Genomic DNA, 22,347 nt, shown 5'->3' on the forward strand with positions numbered 1-22,347 from the left:
ATTTTCTTCATTGCACCGTGCTATAACTTTAAATCTATAGCGTTACGGTTTATAGGGAGCAGTCCTTTGGCTCTTGAAGTGTACTTTAACCCTGCCTGAGTTTGAGACTATGCCAAAGAAAGAGAAAGGAGGAGGATACCATGTGTGTAGTTGGAAGGGTTAGTGTAGGGAAGCACAGCTTTTACTTTTTTTAACAATAATCTGCACAGGTTGTTTCAAGCAAGGTGAGAACATTGGTATTTGAAAGATGTACTTTTTTTCTAGTTGTGTCAATATCTGGTGAATTTTAATACTTTCCCCTAACTTTAACTTAATTCCCCCACTCTTGTCGCCCGTTTTACTTGAAATTAATTTATATAGTTCTAGAGCATAAAAGTTGAACGTTGCTTCCAGCGAATTTCTGATTTGCTAGGCTTCTTTAAAATTTCTTTCAGAAACGGGTCGCTTTTTTTTTTTTCAGCAGACGGCTATTGTTTGTAGCACAAATTCTTTGTTGCCATATTGAAATTTATTTTCTTTACCTGAACTTAAATCTCCAGTGTTAAGAATTAATTTAGGTACTTCAGGTGGGCAACCGTGTTCCTCCCCCCATCAGTAAAGTCGTCATTAAAAAAATGACCAAATGCAGACCTGCGTCCTCCTGGCGTTGCCTGAAAAACACGAACTGTTCATAACTTTTTCTGAACAGAACACGGCCGCGCAGAGCGAGCGCCAGGACCGCGCTTGGAAAACCGGCATGCGGCTCGCGCCCCTGCTCCTCCTCGGAGCCGGCCGGTCATTTACTACCGGGGCTGGAGCGGGATAAACAATTCTCTCTTTCCCGTCTCGTTAACAGCAACGCGCATTGTTGGAGCGAGGAGCCGGGTTGGCTGACGTCACTTTTGGTCGGTGAAGCTGAATAAGCCTTGAGGAGGGACCGGCTCCGTCTGGCGCGGCGGCGAGGGGCACGGAGCGGCCGGCACTGCGCCCGCAGCGCGCGCGCGCCCCCGCGCCCCCGCCCCCTCCCCGAGCTGCGCGAGGCTCCGGAGAGCGCGGCGAGGGCCGCCCTGCCGGCGCGCGCACCCCGGCCCGCCGCACCTGAGGCGCGGGCAGCGCTCCCCCGACCGCCGAGGTGAGTTACAGCCGCTCCTTCCGCTCCGCGTAGTAGAGTTTTCCTTCTAGACGAACGCCTGGAGCGTTACAGCGACTTGCCGCGCTGCGCCCGTGCCTGGGTTCCCGAGTCGGGCTGCGCCTGCCTCCCTGGCCGTTCCCCTGCTGGTGCGTATCGCCTCTTTGTTGTGGTGGGCCGGCCGCGTCTCCGGGCGCGAGTGCAGGTCCCGCCGCGGGGCCCTGCCCGGGCAGGGCTGCGGTCGGGAGGCGGCGGGGCCGCGGTTAGGCAAGTCCTGGGGAGGCGGCCGGGGCCGGGGCGTCCCGCGACGGGACGGCCTGGGTCCCAAGCGATTTTAAACTTTGCTTATGGCCGCAAGCCGGTCCCTTGGCCGGGCGGCGCCGGTCACGTCTCTGCCGGCGGTCGCCTGCAGCCTCTCGGGCCGCGCAGCGGCTGGTGGCAGCCGCCGGGGCGGCTCTTTTGTGTGGCGCGGTGCGGTGCGCGCCGGCCCTCCCGCCCCTGTCGTCCACCGCCTGCGCCCCCGCGCCCCCCTCGCCGCCGCGGAGCTGCCCCGCGCCCCTGGCCCGGCGCCGGCCGGGGCTGTCAGGCCGGGCGTGCCGGCCGGCAGTGCGCGGGCGCGGAGCGGCGCGAGACGTTCGGCGGGGCCGCGCGGAGCGGCTGCCGGGAAGGGGCGGCGGGGGCGGCCGGAGCGCGCTGCGCCCCGCGCGGGCGGCCCCTGGCTGCCTCCCGCCCGCCCTCGCGCTCCCGGCCGCGGGCGCGTAGGCGCAGCCCGCGCCGCGGCGTGCGGCAGCAGGGCGGCGGGGTGCGGGGCGGGCCGGGAGCGGGCGCCGTTCCGCGCACCCGACTCGCTGCGGGCCCCTCCGCCTTCATCTTTTGTGCGTGTTGCTTCTTTATGAAGAGGAACAAGCAGCTGCAGCCCTGGGCCGAGTTGTTGAAATTTATCCCTTTGTGTATATTACAATATCCTCCATTTTTCTGCCCTCTAAACAACGAGCCTTTCGCCATCTTGGGCAAATTTTTATTCCTAAGTCTGTCCGTTTGTTTTAGGAGGGAATGAGTGGAAATCCTGAAAGTCCTTTTGGATAAGACTCAAAGTTTAGGAAATGTTACAGGGACAGACAGTGACGTCATGTAAAGTTTAAGGGGAATTTTTCCAGGAGTTTGTGCTTTCCCCCGGAATTCCTGATCTAACGTTGTAAACTGCACTTTAAAGAGAAAGGTTCCTATTTGAGACTGCAAGTTCGGGGAACGTTAAGAATATGCTTCTTTATCTGCTGTCTGGTTTTGTAACAGTAATTTTGTAATTGTGCTTTTGGGTTAGTCTCCCCCTCCCCGCCTTTTTTTTTTTTTTTTTTTTGTCCTGGCCTTTAGTATTTAATATGCAGTGCTTGCTTAATTGGTTTGTTGTTTAAAAATACATTCCAAAGTTCTTATGTTAAATAACGAATCATCTGGAGATTTGCATTATTTTTGTTTACATGAAGCACTTGGTACAGAATCTTCCCTGAGGAATAAACAGTTTCTACTTGGGATGAGGAACATGGAAATACACAGTTGAGCTATTTTTAAATGATGGATTTGGGGTGTGTGTTTGGAAGGAAAAAACTTATTAAGCTATATTGTTAAAAGATTCCGCCTGGAAAGTACCTATATATATATATCTGTGTTAAGTGTAGTTTGGGTTATGTTCCAGATACTATATAATGTGGGTGGCAAAAGTAGTTACTCATTAAAAAAAGAAAAAAAATTCTCTTTACCTCTGGCAATAAGGTCTGCGTCATCTGTTGTGAAAAGGGAAACAATACAAGGTACTGTTCTGTTAATTTACTTCTCAATTGCACTTTTTTTTTTTTAAATATCATAAAAGTTTTTCTGGTCACATGATACAACTTGGTGAAACACAGAATACTTGATAAGGAACAACTATTGTAGGTGAAGTTATGTTTTCCCGTTCTTTTTCCTATACTTGTTGTACTTGCTGCATATTTACAGTCACACTAACGAGAACATGAAACTGCCTGTGTTTAATTTGCATTTTCTTTGTCTTCAGGGTTGGGAAAAACATTGACAACAGTTAACATAGAAAGTAACAGGAATAGCTGTTAGTACATCAAAACCCTTTTTCTGTCCAAGTCAGTACTGAATGATGTACCTAAAGCGTCCTTAAGGTTATGTTGGAATAAATTTCAGATACTTACCTCGAGGGGGTGTGTGTGCTTTGTGTGCTTTTTGGGGTGTAGGCTTTTTTGTTGTTGTTTTTCTTATGCATCGGACAGTGTGGTTGCATTGAGTATTTCCCAGCTCTGTGAATACTAGGTAGGTGAAAATGTTTAAATAGTTGAAAACATGTACAACAGATGGTTCTAAATTCTACATGCAACAGAGGTCTAGAAGATTTGACAGGTTATAAATGGTGAGCAACAGAGGATAAATAGTTTCAGAAAATGATAGTATACTTGACATCTCATACCAATAATAAACTATGTACATGTTTCTGTCACAATGCTGCAAAATCAATACACTGCGTTATATTAAGAAAATGGTAGCCCAGGTAGTTTTTGTGAAGTGTGGGTAGAGGAAGCATTAGGAGTTGTTAAGGGATCTCTTTGATGTTCAAGAAATTTTATGTTCACTTCAAGCAGGAGATTTTTGTTTAATTGTAGATGGTACCAATTCCTTGCAAGCAGGGGAGTATTAATATTAGGTTGTGATGAAGTTCCTCATAAGTAGAACTCTGGAGAGTAAAAATGTTTCTTCAGAGGATCAGGCAACGTTCACTATTCATTACTGACCTAAACTCTCTTCTGAATGGCACAAAATAAGGTTTTGTGACTAATATATATTGAAAATAAACTGGAATTGTGGTCCTGGTGTTTCTCATGCTAAACTTTTTTAAATTAAGTGCCGCTGTGCTGGGTTCCTTACAAGTCAGTGTTCCCACAAAAAGTAATTGTTTTTAAGATTAGTTCATGTAGGTTATTGTAGGTTGTCAATAACATTGTAAAATTATTTGAATAGCATTAGAGGAAAGATAATGAAATACAGACTTTGTACCTTTTGGTGAGAAATAGTTGATTCTCTTGAACATGTAATAAGGTGCTTTGTACTTTCACACTTTCAAAAGATAAATTAGCAGTATTTTTATATTACGGAGGGAATAAGCATTGGTTGAGCACTGCAGTATATTTGTTTAATCTTTATACGATGTTATGAAAAATAGTGCTCACTGCAAGACTGATTTTTTTTTTTTTTTGGTCTTCTTGGGAGACACTGAAAATGCAAATAAGTAATGGAAGTCTGTCTTTTTAGGTCCTGTTTCCCTATTTCTTGTTTTCTTTGTTTGCATATTTATTATGGAACTGCAGTGTAAAGGAGCAGATGTTTTGCAAAACATCCTGATGTGTTGCTTTTTCTTATGGGAGTGCATAACTGTTCTTTCTGATCCAGCGACTTGACAGCTGGTTGATTTCATGGAACTGCTAAGAAGCCATTAGTGGTGTCATTGAATTGAAACAGAACAGTCACTCCCAGCTTGAACTGCAATTGTTAATGTCTTTGTTGCTACTTCTCTGTTCTTACTCGAGAAGTGGAATATCACAGTTGCAAAGAAAAGGAAGTTTGTGCTGTCTCCTCTCCCTGAATTAGGGAAAGGAGGCATTAGTACTTAACTGCTTTTAGTTTTATAATATTCTTAATATGGCATATTTGAGATTAAGAGATTTTAGCTGTTGGGAGGTAGGCTTAGCACAACCAAAATGCAGTTTGCTACACACACACACGCCCTGACAGAGTAAGGGCATCCACAGTTCAAATCGCTTTGCTGTGATTCCCTCTGCCCCTAATATGGGTATCTTTAAAGAAAACCAAAGAAGTGGCAGTGGGTGGGTGTTGTTTTTTTTTTTTTTAATTTGGCGAACTTTATTCTAATAGAAGATTACAGAAGAATGAGCGGTGTTATGTGTTGTCATCGTGTAGATAATTTGGCCCGATGAGGATTCTCGAAGTCTACCATTTTCTCACAAGTGTGGCTCAACTTTTGAGTTAATGTTGTTTTACTACAGTATGTTCTGTAAATTTTGTCATACCACATTATAAGCTAGTTTGTGACCGTAAATTGCCATCGGAAGAAACATTGACACAGGTGTCAAGAACAGCAGTGGTTTTTCTGATTGTTGGATAGTTTACAGCATCCCGAACATTTGATAAAATGTAGTAAGTATGTGTTGGTCACCATATTTTAAAGAAACTGGAAGATTGTGGTGAAGATAACATTATGCAGAGTTCAGAATTTAGATACAGATGATCTTCCCCACTGCATCGAAGGAGGAAATGAAATGTCCTCTTTGTGAGTGACATTTATGTTTTAAAAAAATTTTTGGTTATACTGCTATATTTTTACTCTAAAACTATGTTTATTGTAGTCTTTCTGTGTAGTGGTAGAATGAAAATGCATCTTTGTTCTAAGCGAGTGGTAGGGGTTTGGAGTTCTTCCCTCATTACTCTGCCTATGGGGAACAGAAACAAGGATACTATACTGGTAAGACTAGAGAAAATAGATCCTCCCCCAATTTTTGCTGCTTATTTAAAAAAAAAAAAAGGGAGAAAAAAAGCAACAAACAATTCAACAAGGGGTCACCAGAAGTTTTGCATAAGGAAAATAGTAGGTTTGCATTATTTTTTTCAAATTTATGTGTCGTAATACTTTTATGAAGGTGAGAATGTGTTAGTTCACTGTTACACAGAGAAGGCCTCTGATCCACAGAAGGATTTAGCCTTTTACCAACGTCACACGAAGTAGAGTTAGAAAGAAAAGCTGTCTTCACTGACTTTAATTTGTAGTGTGCTGGGTTGACGTTTCCTTGAAAACTGAAGTGTGTGGTTTATTATTTTACAGAGAGTAATGCAACTCGAGTAGGTAAGTCGAGCACACGTAGTTGTTAAAAGAAATTGCGACCATGTTTTCATCCAGTCTCTGCACAAGGGCAAAGCAAGATGCAGTATTTTTCTTTGTTACTTTGTTTCTTAATTGTACAATTTTAAGTTAAAAAAAAAAGTAGAACATTTAATCCTGTTAGCACACAGTTTCACATACAAGTTCTTGCTTACTCTTTTATCTCTTTACTGCCCTAAATTTACGGTTATATAATGCCATGCTCTTGAGCCATTCCTTAAAAAGAAAAAAAAAATCAATGTACTTTTTGAAGTCTGATACAGGAGTTCCTTTGAGATTTAAATGAAAATAAACGAAAAAAAGCCTTACCGAATCTACAGTATCATTTTGATTTTCTTTTCTTTTTTTGGGGGAGGGAGAAATTGTGCTTTATTTTATTGCAGTATTAGCATTGAATTAGACCACCGGGTGAAAGAAGCGCTCTCAGAGTGTGAGGAAGTCTATTGCTACATTAAAAACCTGAAACAAGCATAAATGCAAGGAAGATACAGGGTTTTTCCCTGCTTAGTTTAACAGACTTAATTTATGCATTTGACAAAATTCCTAATACTAGTTTCTTTTTATGTGAATGGTTTTCAGATCGGTGGGGAAAAGACAAATATCAAAGCACGTATATGTTTTTAAACCTTACCTAGTGACAGATGATATCTTGGACCTAGTCTCTGAAAATACGGACTTAAAAAAAAGACGTGTCGGGCTTGTCAGTGTCTGTTTCCTTCTTTCAGAAGGATGATGCCTGTTGCCATTAACGTGAAATCTCACCCATTGCCTTCCTACTCACACCCATCAGGGCCTCCTGAATGTCTTGTTTTCTGTGTGTAAAGGACATAAGACTCTCTTTTCACTTGATGTAGGTCAGGCATTGTGAAGAGCTGAATGGGTTAAGCCTTGGTAGTTTGCAAAAAGAGATTGCAGAGATTTTTCTAGCCCCTGAGGGAGGAATCACACAAAACCTTAAAATTCAAGCTACTAAAAACGTAAAGGCACCATCTGAAAAATTGCTCTACCTGATGGACTGTTTACATTAGTAGTGGTCCCATTGAAATCGATGGGACTGCTGAGTATAAAGACTTGTCTCAGGTAATGTTAGCTGTATGAAACCTTGGAAAAGAAGGCAGGTTTACAAATAATGCAACGACCATCAGTGAGTGTTGTCTTCTTTTTGGAGCCTCATAGAACTTCTGATCTGGAATAGTTGGAGGCGATAACAAGAATTTTAATCTTTGAATAATGGAGAACCCTACTGGTGTTTTCTTGCAAATTACAGGAAGTGTAAGCTAGATTTCCTTTAGAATGTTTATTAAATACAGTGATTTAAAGGCACAAAATACTCTGCCTAGCTGTTCTTGAATCTCAGATGTGAGACTGTTGTATGAGAAGTTGAAACTTTTAAATCTTCTAGGGAGTATTTTTTTCTTAGCTTTGAATGTGTTGCTAACTTTTTTGGATTGTGACCCTAATTATTAATCGATTTGTATTTTGTTTTCTAATGCTGAAAGATTCTTTAATAAACGATGCATTGCATTTTATCAGCTACTTATTTTAGAACAGTGGTGTGTGGTATCCAAATATAATCAGCAAATAAAACCCCATGACCCTCCTCATCAGCCCATAGTCTTTTCTTGTAGAAAAGAAAACCAGTTTGACAAAAATTATTGTAGTGGTCCATCAGATGCATAGGGACGTGATTGTGTGGATTTTACCCCGTTTTCTGTTCTTACACTTTTCCACAAGCATGCACTCATTAATCAAAGACACTGTGCTCCTGCTGAGGGCAGAGAGGTTCATCAAATTGGCAGCCGGTTTGGTGTAAAGAACAGTGTACTGAAGCTCTTAATGTGCTAGGACATAAATAAATCTAAGGTCTTTGTATGCAAACCCTGGAGGTTAATACTGTATAATTCAATGTCCTGTCTTTGTTTTTATGATTGATGTTTTTAAGTGTTTGAGGCTTGATGCAAGCCTTCAAGCAGGTCAGGGCTGACCATCTGATTGGCTGAAGCAAAAAAGCATTAGCTCGGCAGAGGGGCTTTCGTGTATGCTGTGGAGATTGTATTTTTTTGTTTTCTCTTTTTATTTTTTGGCTGCAAGATCATTGTTGTATTGCCTGAGCTGTTACAGGAAAGTTCTAGAGATTGACAACCCCTGCTGTGATAATGGACTTCGTGCATGAAACGCCGATAGTTTGGTTGTATTTGTTCTGAAGCTTACTGCTATTTGTATCCTTAACGGAACTAACATGTAGAACAAGCAAAAACTACTGGGATTTCCCTGCAGAAATAGTGCTGGGATTTGGCTTTAACATGAATTGGTTGCATATTCATAATTTAAGAACAGCTGGTTACAGCAAGCACATAGTCATTTGCAAGCTATTATAAACCATTCTACTCACACATGGAGGCTGTGCTTGAGCTTTTTTTTTTATTGATCTACCTGCATTTGAAATCTGGTCACTGCAGCCATAGAGGCCTTTCATTTTAGCTGTGCTTGCATCCTAGAACTGCCTCAGAATTAAATATTTAATTTTAACTAAATGCTGAATAAAATGATAAACTGAGCTTCGAAGAAACAAAGTGTAAGGGTGAGCAGTGACATACATCTTAAATACAAAATCTTGTTATGTAAAGCAGCCTAAAAAAGTAACACCAGCCAACCTTTGTAGTCCCTTTGGTAGCTTTTGTTGTTCTGAGTAAGAAATCTTTGTTAGATTTATTCAAGGTTACCTGGCTAAAACTGTAGTTGCTGACATTTGTGGGTTTTCATGCATTGTATGCCCAGTGCTTTTGGAGGAAAACCCAGAAGTATAATATGTGATTATATTATGCAGGCTGATGGTGTAGTAAAATAGTAGTAAGCGCAGTCTTGCCAAGCATCACATGGAAAAAATTATGGATATATTAGAAATGGTGGTGCTTTTACATGGGTAAGCTTATCTGTCATTATAATGTGAAAAATACATACTTAGAAATATTGGCTAGTAATAGATATAATCTGTGTTCGTAAAGTTGATTCCCACCCCCGCCCCTTTCAGTTTTCTTTTCCAGGTTAGAAATAAAGTAAGGCATTTCCACTAGCTTATGCACTTAGTTTGATAACTTTTATGTATCTTTGCTTACCCTAGTGACTGGAACTTCTAAAAGGAGAACGACTGACTACAAAAATTAGTTTTCCAAACATCCTTAGTTCCTGTGGGAATAAAAGGGTGCCCAGAATGCCCACTCTCGCACATCTTTTGATCCAGTATGTTGTAAGTTACTACCTCATAACCTGGCATATAGATAAAAAGTATTGCTGAGGAAACATGTATATAAATTCTTTCTTCATATATATGGATCCAGGAAGATGGGAAGCCATTAAGGAAGGTTTCTTACTGTGTTAGTCAGTTAGCGAGTTAAAAATATCAGGCATACATGCCTGAAAGAGAGTCTGTTTTTTCAAGCTGTATCAGTTGATTTAATAAAAGACATTATCACTCCTCACAGCTCTGGTCTTTTCAGCAATTTTAAAAAGGATAAACCATAAGGAATGCAAACCGGTATTTTTTCATTGCAGTTCTGATCATTTTTCATCCTTAGAGTTACCCTTAAGCACCTCACTGCTTCTTTTCAATGTTGATGAAAGAGCTAGATCAGAGATAATAGTTGAGACTACAACTGTAGTTTAGGAGAAAAGTGAGGCAGAAGAGTGCTCAATAGTTAGATCATTTGGGGACCCAACCTCTACCATGGCTGTAATGCCAGAAACAAATTCTTCATAGCACAGTTGTAAGACCTTTCAAAAAGCAAGGAGAATTCTTCTGGGTTTGGTTTTTTTTTTTTTTTTTTTTTTACCTTAGCAAGTCTAATATTAGAAACAGTAGAGTTCCATTTTGGCTCTTTCAGGGAAATGACCTTAAGTAGGACTCTAAAGAAGTAAATGGATGCTCTTCTTCCCCTCCCCCTTTTAAACACTCGATGGGAATTGTCTACTTAGTAATCATTGACAATCAGACAACAGCAGACAGTGATTGAATTTTTTTTGCCATGTTGTCAATATAGACCATGTTGAAAAGCTGCTGTCCCAAAGAAAGTCTGAGAAATGGGGAGAAAGTTGAGATCCAAAGTCTAGATTAAAGACAAGGAAAGGGTGTGGGTTACTGAAAAAAAGCACAGTATTGCATTCCAGCAATTCTTTATCTTCCTGGCAACTTAGCTGAGAAAGCACTTGGATTTAGTCGTACCTTGAATGTATTGGGGAAAGATTTGGAGGATACGGTTTAAGCAAAGTGGGTGGATGTTTGAACACAAAATAGGGATGTCTTAAACTGCAAAGTCTTTGGATAGCATACTAGAGGCCTTTTATTTGATGGGTTTGGTGGTGTGGTTTGTTTTATTTTTTTTAAAATCTTGCCAACAGCTACCAGCTGAAAATAATATTACAGGGGTTTTATAGTTTAATTGCTACTTCATGCATGTAATAGTGTTTGGAGAAGTAAATTTTAGAAAGCAAAAAAAAAAAAGTCTTAAGGAAAGAATATGTTCCTAGAATGACAACAAACTTACTGAAGGTCGTTTATTGTTTGGCGGTTAACTGTGATATTAGCACTACATTTTTCTGCTGTTGTCATCTTCTTTTCTTTTCTAGAAGTGCTTTTCAAGCCTTATTTTCCCCCGTATGGCTTAGATGTATAGCAAGTCATCTTCACTGCACCAAATGTATTTTTGAATGAGTGGGAAGTACTGATTACACAGTTGAGCCTTGTCCAGAGGGTTAGTTTTGAAGTAGATTTTTACAGCTGCATGAAGTAGTGTGTTTGTCATGCAAAGGAATAGTCAAATGGCTTGCAGGGAAGGAAGGAACTCACTCTTGCTTATTTTAGGGTAAAACTAATGTTAAGTGCACTAGTAAGTGTGATCAGTTATAAAATGCCCTTTTTATCCTGGCATTGGGAGCTAAAAGGAACAGATTATGCTAGGTAATTTGCCTTTTATTTCTATGTGATAAAGATACAGAGCAGATTGGAATACTGTTCTGTTTTTTTGAGAGATGTTTTCTATGTGTCAAGCTGCTTCTGATTATCACTGAGGTAAATTTATAATCTTTTGACTCTTGCAGATGCCAGTAAATTTTCAGTGTTAACAATTATGATGTTATGGGTATACAGCATATTGCAAAGTTTATTGTGTTGATATCACTGTTTTATACAGAGTAGTGTTTAAATGTAGCCTACAGTCTTTTTGCAGTCATGGAGATGAATTGTATACTTTGAGAGATCTGTTAATAGACGTCATAATAAACCAGGCATGTAGGGGGGACAATCACTTTTTTTGTTTCTTTGTGTCTAAATGCTTAATTTATATAATTACTGTAGTTCTGGTATCTTGCGAAGTGCTTAAATACACGACCAATCATCTAATGGAGTGATCTGCATTATATGTTGTTGGAGACAGTTGAAATGGAAGTAAGTGGGATCTCTAACAAACTTGGTAAAGCTGAGTTACTTTTTTTTTGCTTCATACGTTGACCTCAGCAGAACTGACCTGCATTCTATTAATTTTATAAAACCTGGACTGAGGGAAGGGTTCATTCTTCAGTGTTGGTTGCCCCTGTTGCTTCCAGCGGCATAGGCAATAATATAGATAATTTGAGTGCTAGGATAGTTAGGTGATGTGCATAAATCTTCATGTTCATTATATTATGTTCTATTTATACACAGGATCTTATTCTTTAGTTTAGCAGCCCCTTACAAGCACATGTTTCCATATATAACTTGAGTGATTCATAACTCAGTAAATAATTTGCAGAAAACTGCAAAAGTTTGCTTAAATTTAAAGATCTATTTGAGTGTCAGGTTTCAGGTCTGATTCTTTATAATAGTCTCTGCAGATTTTTTAGGGAAAAATATGCTAACTTCGGGGGGAAGACCTATGACAGAGGAGGTGATCCAGAAATAGTAAATCAGTATTCTTGGCTGAAAATAGCACTGCAAGTTGTAATATGTTGTTTGGCGAGAACTGCTGATTGTGGAAAGCAGTGACACTTAAACGCACAGTTTTTTCAGAGATGTTTCAGAAGAACGTTTGAGCTATACAGTACTTGATGTTTAGAAGCAAAAGTTGTGTTTTATTGTGGTAGGGTTTAGTCAGCCTGGAGCTGCAGGATGACCCCTGATTCAGTATAGCATTGAACAGATTGATAGATAGTTCTTAAAAGCCTAACAGGAATAAAGCAACTGTTTAGAGAAGTCACCTGTGTTATTTAGTTATGAATGTCTAGGGTAGAAATAAAGATTCATGTATTGGTTTGGATGTACAGTGATCTAGTACTGTGTTGGAAGGTATCCCTTGCTTGGTAGGAAGGGATAGTTGCTGATATGACTAATTGTCACGTTTTTATTTCATATTTCTTAATTTTAAAGTTTGTGATGGTTTACTTGGAGAAAAAAGTAGGATGTGAGTTGTTTGCATGTCTTACTAGCCATGGAAAGATGTTAACAGAATCAGTTAATGCCTGTTTTCCAGATAAAAACTATTCAAACCTAAACTGTTCCCCTGAAAAAAGCGCATAATGGGCCTTTCGTTTTGTCTCTTCAGTTTCTTGAAAAGGCAGTTATTTCTTTTGCAGTTGGTGTGGTGATTGGGTCTGTCTAGCCCTGAGCCATTGGCTTTAACCTATCCCATTGCAGATTGATAATAAAAGTTAAGATATTACTTGTTTATTGAACATCGTGGTAGTGTTTATGGACAGAAAAATGCAAAACTAAAATTTGCATTATATAGACAAAGGGGCGTCAGATTACTTCATGTATATATCCATTTTTAAAGAAAATTTCAGTTTCAGCATGAATTCACCAAATGCTTTATAGATTTTGGTTTACTGAAAGTCTTATTTATTAGATTTTATTTTGAAAAAGCAGCAGCCACACGCAGATTAAAAGTAGTTTAAGACCTCACTCTAGTTAAGATGTTTCAAACAGTGTTTACAAACAGCATGTTTCAAATTCATGATACCCATATTGATTTCTGCTACTGGGTAGCTTGTCTTCACTGTGAGTGATGTCAGGTTTTTTGAACACTTGGTTACAGTGCAGGATAGGTTTTTGTTTTGGTGTGTGGTTTTTTTTTTTTAAACAGGGTGTAACTTGAAAGGACCTTATAGGGTACAGACTGAGTTTATCTGCTAATGAAAAAAAAGTTTTACCATGGTGAAAAAACACCATGCTTATGAAAATATGAAACTGAACTGGAAGAACCTCAGGAAGCGAAGTGGCTGCATGAAATTAATCACTGATGAATTTGAAGTAATGCACATGGAGCAGAAGGAAGCAGGAAGAATAACATGAGCTAAACATACACACAGTGATGGGTTCTAAATTAATTACCTGCTATCAGGTAGAGATATGGGAGTCATACTGCATAATTCTGTTAAAAACATCAGTTCAGCAGCAGTAACAATGCAAGTTTGACACATTACCAGGAGAAAAAAAAACCAAAAGGACAAAACAGGAAACATCTGGGGCACTATATTAATTGATGTCACCCTGTCAAGCAGAATAAAAAGCAAATTAAACTGAAAGGAATCACCAGTTTTGGAATGCTTCCCATATGAGATGAGAGCATATAGAAGTCTTCAGCCTGTGCTATGACCAAGTGCTCCAAAGTCATGCTTGGAATAGTAAAGTAAGTAGAAAACAATTTTTTGGCATGTTAGATATGACTGAAATATAATATTGGAACTAAAATAACCCAGTGAAAAAAACCCAGTAGTTTTGTTAACATAAAACAAGTAGTAGTGCTTTTCACTTGATGCTGGGTTAAATTGTGGAATCAGCCTTGGATGCTGTGGAGAGCAAAATTACAATGCACTTAGAATGCTTAGATATATTAATGGAAGACTTATTTATCAGTGGCTGCTGAACATGGTGATTGAAATGCAGTGTTAGGCTTGTTAAATCCTCATACTTCTGATTTCTGAGGGGATATATACCTTTATTCTTTATCAAATGTTAATTACTTGTGTAGCTGGACCTTTATTCTGAATTAGTTGCTGTTAATTTTGTTTTTGTTCGTAATTGCTGTATTGTGTAGATGTAGTAATAAGGATGCCAAAAATACAGAAATTCTTCTAAGATTTAAATGAATATAGAGGTTTCTTCATGTTGTTATGTGAGGGATTGGAAAGTAATCATCTTTGGTTTGTGATTTTTCACCACAGGTTTGTCTGTCATCACTGATTATCCTGTCCTTCATTCTTGGTTCCTTACTGTGCTCTTTTTGCACTGAGTTTGTTAATGTGCATTCTTCTTTAACGTAATGTAATGGAGAACAATTTTATGTACTGTAACTTCAACCTTACAGATTTTTCCCTTATCCCTTTCCTTCCCTGTTCCTGTGTATGTATATTTAGTCTTCAGGTATATTGTGTGTGATATTTGTAAACTCAGTCTTTACCCCACCCTTGCCTTTTAAGTGTTTATTTACCTTCTCTCCAGCTCTAGGAAATTAATTCTGGGGAAGAGGATATTTTCGTTCTGCTCCTTGAATAAATTCTCCTAACACCATAGCTGATAAGATGAGCCTCATACATTTCTGAAATAGTCTGTATCTCAAATATTGTCAAAAATGGGAGGGAAGGGCTGAAGATAGTACATTCCATACCTACCCTTAGTCCTAATGTATACATTTTCCATGTGAAAGAGTCTTGAACTAACTGCATGTTGCAGTGTCACTTATATTAAGTATATATTGGTGTATGTAGTCCTCTCTCAAGCTGGAAATGTGGGGGGAAGAATCCCAAGATCCTCGTAGGTTGTAGGCCACAACCTATTGTTAGTTTCAGCAGAGTGAAAAACAAACCAGAAGTTCCAGGATCAAAGAAGAAAAGCATTCAGAAGAAAAAACTACCCAGGAAATGGCAGAATTAAAGAACAATGCATAGACCAAAGGACTGCCTTATATTGTCATATTTGACTGGCAGAGATGTGATTAAAGTTTTGTCCAATCAGCAGCCTCATTCTGTTTTCTCTCGAGACAGCGGACAAGTATAGCTATGACTGGGTAGTACTTACTGAGAGTACTTCGGATTTAATCTCTGCTGCTTGTGGCAATTCAGGGCTGAGCTGCTGAGAAAGAAGGAAAAAACCAGAAAACAAGCTATTTCTGTTCTAAAATAAGTCTGGGACAAGCTCATTTATTACGATGCCAGATATGCATGAGCAAATAAATGACAACTGCATATGGCAGTATATATGTGTGTTCTTATATAGGAAGGGGGAAGAGGGTTTTTGCTGGATGATGAAGAGTTTTCATGCTCTGCAGATTCTTTTATAAATTGAGAGTTCGATGCTTCAGATCATACTTCTGTGGTTATTTTCGCAAACTGGTTTTTGACTTCTAGCACAGGGCCTCTAATGTTGTAATTTATGTTTATTAGCATTTTGTAGTACAGAGGTCACTTTTTTTTTTGTGAAATAGTACTTCGACCTTTAGCTGTTGTTTATCCTTTTTATTTTATTTGTTTTTCCTGATGCCACATCAGTTGCCATGGGAACAAAAGCAGACCTGGAGAGCCAGCAGCCAGCAACTGAACTGTCTGACTTAGTTTCTCCTTCTCTTTCCATGGGAACAGATTTTTAGAGGGGAGGATAAAGTAAATGCTTAAATTACTCTGGCAGCTTTTGCTTTACCTTTTTGTGACTCATATGACTTGTAAAAAAGCACTTTAGAATGGGGTTTTTGTCATGGACTAGAGGAACAGGCTGTGAGTAGTCAGATTAATGTGTCAGTTGGAGAGTTGCTTCATTTTTCTATTTGACAAGTGATTTCAGGACTTAATACATAAATATGTTGTCTCTTAAATTGTGTGTGTTTCCATTAAATCCTAAAAATGAACAATTTGGACTATGGTGCATGCCTCCATAAATGCCTTTCAGTCACTGATTTAGTAAACGATTGGTAGATGCAAGCAGAATTCCATTCAGACTGAACCGCACAGTTGTCTTACAGGCAAAATAACCTGTATTATAGCCAAGTAAAGCATTCTAAAATCCAGTGGCATGCCATTAAAACAATTCCTTTTTTTTGAAACCTTGTGTGAACAAATGTTTGGGCCATGGACTGGATTCTTATAGGCTTCAACTGTTAATACTAGACTAATTTTACTAATTCCTAGAGCACTGACTACATTGTTCTGTTGTAATTCTTTTTTTAATTGTGAGCTCTTTTTTTTTTTAAGTTTAAGAGAACTTTTGAAACCATAGACTGTTTGCTTTGATGCGTTTGAGTAGTTGTTATATTTGGATATTTCTCTTAAATGACTGGAACTGATCCTTTGTGAGTTTTAGAAAAATTATTTAAGCTTTGGATAAGGTGTAGGTGTTTGTATCTGTGTATTAGCATATATAAACATTTAAATATTTGGACCACAGAACTACAAAATGCAACATTTTCACTGCATAATGTGTATTATAACTAAGGTTGAACAATTTATGTAGGAGAGGTAGAAACTAAAGCGCATACTAGAAAAGCAACAAGAAAATCCTGTTCTTCTCTAAATTCGGAATTCTGAATTTGCCTTAAAGTCCCAAGGTATCTGAAACAATGTCAGGGGTGCTGGGATTGAATTTTTACAAGGAAGAGAATTTTGAGCAAGGCTTTGCAGCATGTTGTTAGAATTTTGTTTAAAAAAAGGAGGTGGTTTTTTTTTTTTATGTACAAGAAGCTCTTTTTAAATAAAGCTTTATGTCATGGATGTATTTAAAATACATTTTTATGAACTTCCTGAGAAGGACTTCAACGTTGAACAGAATTTTAGGAATGGAAATAATGTGAAACTGCTAGTGAAATTGTACAAGGTGCATAAATAGGTTAGTTACTTGGCCAGTACAAGTTCTTTCTTTTCATTGGGGAAAAAACTGATAGCACTGTAGTAAACAACAGAACTGTTACATGCAGAGTACCAATTCCTTGTGAACTATGATCTCAAAAAGCCAAAAGACAAACCGCAGTAGGTGTCAACTCAGAGTATGTTGTTGGCCTTATATTAAATGGAAATGAAAAATGTCCTATCCGAAAGACTTCACACATCATTGCAAGCGAGTTGCTGTTAAATTTGAGCTAATGTGTTTGGCTGGAGTAATAAATAAAAATGTTGAAACTACTTGTGTCCTGTGGGGCTTATAGTAGCTGAGTCATGGAGTTTGCATCTGGTTTAGAGAAGACTTGTTGTAACTTGTACATAAAAAAAGGCTAGAAGAGGCCACCTGCTACATACAGTTCTCAGCCTGTTTTCCTTCTGGATCACCTGTGAAAGGAGAAGATTTAAAACATGTCAGAAACTAGTACAAACATGTTACTCTTTGTTAGTTTTGCCCTTTTTTGTGTGCAGCAGGTAACCTATCAGTGCTGTCAACAGTAGTACTTAGAAGCAGAGCACTTTTTTGGGGTAATTGCTTTCTGAAATGTAGCTTTAAAAGTGAGAATATCTCAGAATTGTACTTGCTGTGACATTGCTCCTAACAGCAAACAACATTGTTTTTAAACACAGAAGCCTGAGTGTATTAATTGTCACAAACAGGCTTAACTATTAGGTTGGCCATTCTGTACGTGGATATACTGTGTTTAACTTTCATTGCAAGAATAAGAGAAATAGCAGTACTAGGAATTGGAGAGATTGTATGTGTTAGATGGGTAATTAATTCTGAAGTATTGAAATACATGTTGCTCTAGTGCAACAAAGCTTTTAGGTGTTTTTTAATGCTTTCTTGAGAGGTTTGTGGCTTCAATATCGCAATGATAATTTTAAAGGAACATTTTGTATCGTAGTCATTTGAAAAATATGTGTCTTATTTTGGTTGGGCTAAATTAAACAAGTCTGCTCATGAGCTTAAGTTTGTCTGTAGTTCATATAAGTTGTGAAGACAAGGCATCCAGTTTGTCAGATACGCTCATTTTCTGAATGGAATGTGTACAGTTGAAGCAAAACTGATCTAATGCAGAGAACTGTTAAGTGAAAGTGACCTGATCCAGTGTGCTTGTTAAGACTAATTACTGGGTTAACATGTATTGTAAACCTTTATTTAACAAGAAGGTATGCATTTATTCCCAAATGGTGTTTCACTAAAGGAGATAAACTGGGGAGGGTGTCCCGTTAGACCTGATGTTTGCAAACAGAGAGGGACTTGTGGGTGATGTGGTGGTTGGAGGCTCTCTTGGGCATAGTGGTCATGACATGATAGAGTTTTCAATTCTCAGAGAAGTAAGGAGGGGACACACAGAGCTGCTACCTTGGACTTCCCAAAGGCAGACTTTGGCCTCTTCAGGGGCCTGGTTGACAGAGTCCCCTGGGAGGCAGCCCTGAAGGGCAAAGGAGTCCAGGAAGGCTGGACATTATTCAAGACAGGAGCAGGTCATCCCCATGTGCCAAACAATGAGCTGGTGGGGAAGACTGGCCTGGCTTGAACAGAGAGCTTTGGCTAGAACTCAGGGGCAAAAGGAGAGTTTATGACCTTTGGAAGAAGGGGCAGGCAACTCAGGAGGACCTACGAGGATGTTGTGAGGCTATGCAGGGAGAAAATTAGAAGGGCCGAAGCCCAACTAGAACTTAACCTGACTACTGCCATAAAAGACAAGAAAAAATGTTTCTATAAATACATTAACAACAAAAGGACGGCTAAGGAGAATCTTCATCCTTTACTGGATGCGGGGGGAAACATAGTGACAAAGGATGAGGAAAAGGCTGAGGTACTTGATGCCGCCTTTGCCTCAGCCGTTAATAGTAAGACCAGTTGTCATCTGGGTGCCCAGTCCCATGAGCTGGAAGGCAGGGCCGGGGAGCAGAGTGAAGCCCCCATAATCCAAGGGGAAATGCTTAGTGATGGCTAGGCTACTTATACATATCCAAGTCTATGGGTCTGGGTGGGACCACCCAAGGATACTGAGGGAACTGGTGGAAGTGCTCACCAAGCCACTTTCCATCATCTATCAGCAGTCCTGGGTAACTGGGGAGGTCACAGTTGTCTGGAATTTAGCAAATCCGATGCCCACCTACAAGAAGGGCCAGAAGGAGGGAGGACCTGGGGAACTACAGGCCTGTCAGCCTGACCTTAGTGCCAGGTAGGTTATGGAGCAGATCATCTTGAGTGCCATCATGTGTCATGTACAGGATAACCAAGTGATCAGACCCAGTCAGCATGGGTTTAGGAAAGACAGGTCCTGTTTGACTAACCTGATCTCCTTCTATGACAAGGTGACCCACTTAGTGGGTGAGGGAGAAGCTGTGGATGTTGTCTACCTGGACTTAATAAAGCCTTTGGCACAGTTTCCCACAGCATTCTCCTGGAGAAACTGGCTGCTCATGGCTTGGATGGGCTCGGTAAAAAAATGGCTGGTTGGCTGGGCCTGAAGAGTTGTGGTGAATGGAGTTAAATCCAGTTGGTGGCCAGTCACAAGTGGTGTTTCCCAGGGCTCAGTGTTGGCTGGGGCCAGCTCTGTTTAATATCTTTATCAATAATCTGGATGAGGGTGTTGAGTGCACGCTCTGTAAGTTTGCAGATGACACCAAGTTGGGGAGGAGTGTCCATTTGGTTGAGGGAAGGAAGGCTCTGCAGAGGGACCTGGACAGGTTGGAGCGATGGACTGAGGCCAGTTGTGTGAGGTTTAACAAGGCCAAGTGCTGGGTCCTGCCCTTGGGTCACACCACCCCCAGGCAACGCTCCAGGCCTGGGGCAGAGTGGCTGGAAAGTGCCCGGCGGAGAAGGCCCTGGGGGTGCTGGCTGACAGCCGGCTGGGCATGAGCCAGCAGTGCCCGGGTGGCCAAGGAGGCCACCAGCCCCCGGGCTTGTGTCAGCCCTGGTGTGGCCAGCAGGGGCCGGGCAGGGATGGGGCCCCTGTGCTCGGCCCTGGGGAGGCCCCACCTCGAATGCCGGGCTCAGGTTTGGGCCCCTCGGGACAAGAAGGCCCTTGAGGGGCTGGAGCGTGTCCAGAGAAGGGCAGCAGAGCTGGGGCAGGGTCTGGAGCACAAGTGTGCTGGGGAGCGGCTGAGGGGGCTGGGGGGGTTTAGCCTGGAGAAGGGGGGGCTGAGGGGAGCCCTTCTCGCTCTCTGCAGCTGCCTGAAAGGAGGCTGTAGTGAGTGGGGGGGTTGGTCTCTGCTCCCAAGCAACTTGTGATAGGATGAGAGGAGATGGGCTCAAGCTGTGTCAGGGGAAGTTTAGGTTGGATATTAGGAACAATTTTTTCACTGAAAGGGTTGTCAAGCATTGGGCCAGGCTGCCCAGGGAAGCAGTGGGGTCACCATCCCTGGAGGTATTTAAAAGACGTGTAGATGTGGCAGTTGGGGACATGGTTTAGTGTTGGACTTGGCAGTATAAGGTTAATGGTTGGACTCAATGTTCTTCAGGGTCTTTTCCAACCTAAATGGTTCTATGATTCTATAAAGGTGCTTGTTCAGTTGTCATTTGTATTCCTTGAATTGTGGCCTGCATGTGCTAGAAGAAAACTTAGTATATAGATCTCAGGTGACCTCACTACATAAATTTACCATTAGATGTAGGGCATGTATCATAACTCAGATGCAGTTAGATTAAGTTAATGCATCTTAATGCTGAATAGATTTAAGTGTGTGTCTGTGTTCATAAACAGGCATTAGCCTACTGACACTTAAAGGAGCTAAGTGTGTAAATTGTTTTGCCGAATCTCAGCCTTAAATTAGTCGGTGACTGGGCTCTTTCCATGATTTCAGTAGTAACACTGATGCTATTTTAATATGTTTAGTAATTTGGTTTTTGTCTTCAAAACGTAACTACACTTTTTCTCATCAAAAATTATTTACCAGATTTCAGTAGCCTTCTCATTTCATTAACTCATATTTCATTTACTATGAACAATGTTGTACCCAACTTATATTGAATCACACTATTCACAAGAATGTAGGCTGTAAAAAGATCTAGGCTCTTTTTTTCTGGGCAGATTCTAAGTGTTTTTTTGGTTTGTTTTTTTTCAACATTACTACCTTTTCTAGGCACAATTGTCAGAGAAAAGATAGTATTATCACAGAATCACAGACTGGTGGGAGTTGGCAGGGCCCTCTGGAGATCATCCTGTCCAACCCCCTGCTTGAGCAGGCACCCCCAGAGCAGGGGGCACAGGACCGTGTCCAGGCAGCGTTTGAATGTCTCCAGGGAAGGGACCCCACAGCCTCTCTGGGCAGCCTGTGCCCCTGCTCTGGCACCCGCACAGGGAAGGGGTTTGTCCTCATGTTCAGGGGGAACTTCCTGTGTTCCAGCTATTGCCCATTGCCCCTTGGCCTGTGGTTGGGCACCACTGAAAAGAGTCCAGTCCCATCCTCCTGACACCCACCCTTCAGATATTTATAAGCATTGATGAGATCCCCCTCAGCCTTCTTTTCCCCAGGCTGAACAAGCCCAGGTCCCTCAGCCTTTCCTCACAAGGGAGATGCTCCAGCCCCCTGACCACCTTCGTAGCTCTCCCCTGGCCTCTCTCCAGCAGTTCCCTGTCTTTCTTGAACTGGGGGGCCCAGAACTGGACCCAGCACTGCAGGTGTGGCCTCACTGGGGCAGAGTAGAGGGAGAGGATAACCTTCCTCACCCTGCTGGCCACAATCCTTTAATGCAGCCCAGGACTCTGTTGGCCCCCTTGGCCCCAAGGGCCCAGTGCTGGCTCAGGGTCACCTTGCTGCCCCCCAGCACCCCAGGGCCTTCTCAGCAGAGCCGCTCTCCAGCAGGTCCCCCCCAGCCTGTGCTGGTGCGGGGGGGTTGTTCCTCCCCAGGGGCGGGACCTTGCACTGGCTCTTGTTGAACTCCATGAGGTTCCCTCGGGCCCAGCTCTCCAGCCTGTCCAGGTCTTGCTGGATGGCAGCACAGCCTTCTGGTGCATCAGCCACTCCTCCCAGCTTGGGATCGTCAGCGAACTTGCTGAGGGGATGCTCGGTCCCTTTGTCCAGGTCATTGATGAATATGTTGAACAGGACTGGACCCAGCACAGACCCCTGGGGAACACCGCTAGTTACAGGCCTCCGTGCAGACTCTGCCCCGTTGATCATGACCCTCTGAGCGCTGCTGCTCAGCCAGTTCTCCATCCACCTCACTGTCCTCTCATCTAATCCATGCTTCCTAAGCTTACCTATGAGGATATTATGGGAGACAGTGTTGAATGCCTTGCTCAAGTCAAGGTAACCATTCGCTGCTCTCCCTTTGTCGACCCAGCCGGTTGTGCCATCGTAGAAGGCTATCAGGTTGGTCAAACCTGATTTCCCCTTGGTGAATCCATGTTGACTACTTTTGATAACCTCATTT

General features: G+C 41.4%; 1 protein-coding gene across 17 annotated transcripts in view; it reads left to right on the top strand.

The window, feature by feature from the left end:
* Nucleotides 1-877: 877 nt before the first annotated feature.
* The window catches only part of BAZ2B (bromodomain adjacent to zinc finger domain 2B), a 165,869-nt gene continuing 144,399 nt past the window's right edge, over nucleotides 878-22,347 (top strand). For 11 of the 17 annotated variants that reach the window (XM_064450867.1, XM_064450865.1, XM_064450869.1 and 8 more), the window contains exon 1: nucleotides 878-1,111. The gene's annotated coding sequence lies outside the window, so the exon portion shown is untranslated. Of the gene's footprint in view, nucleotides 1,258-22,347 lie in introns of all 17 variants that reach the window. The other 6 variants (XM_064450875.1, XM_064450879.1, XM_064450880.1 and 3 more) reach the window with 2 other exon arrangements.

The sequence above is a fragment of the Phalacrocorax carbo genome, chromosome 5 (genome assembly GCF_963921805.1).
Source record: "Phalacrocorax carbo chromosome 5, bPhaCar2.1, whole genome shotgun sequence".
NCBI classification, from domain to species: domain Eukaryota; kingdom Metazoa; phylum Chordata; class Aves; order Suliformes; family Phalacrocoracidae; genus Phalacrocorax; species Phalacrocorax carbo.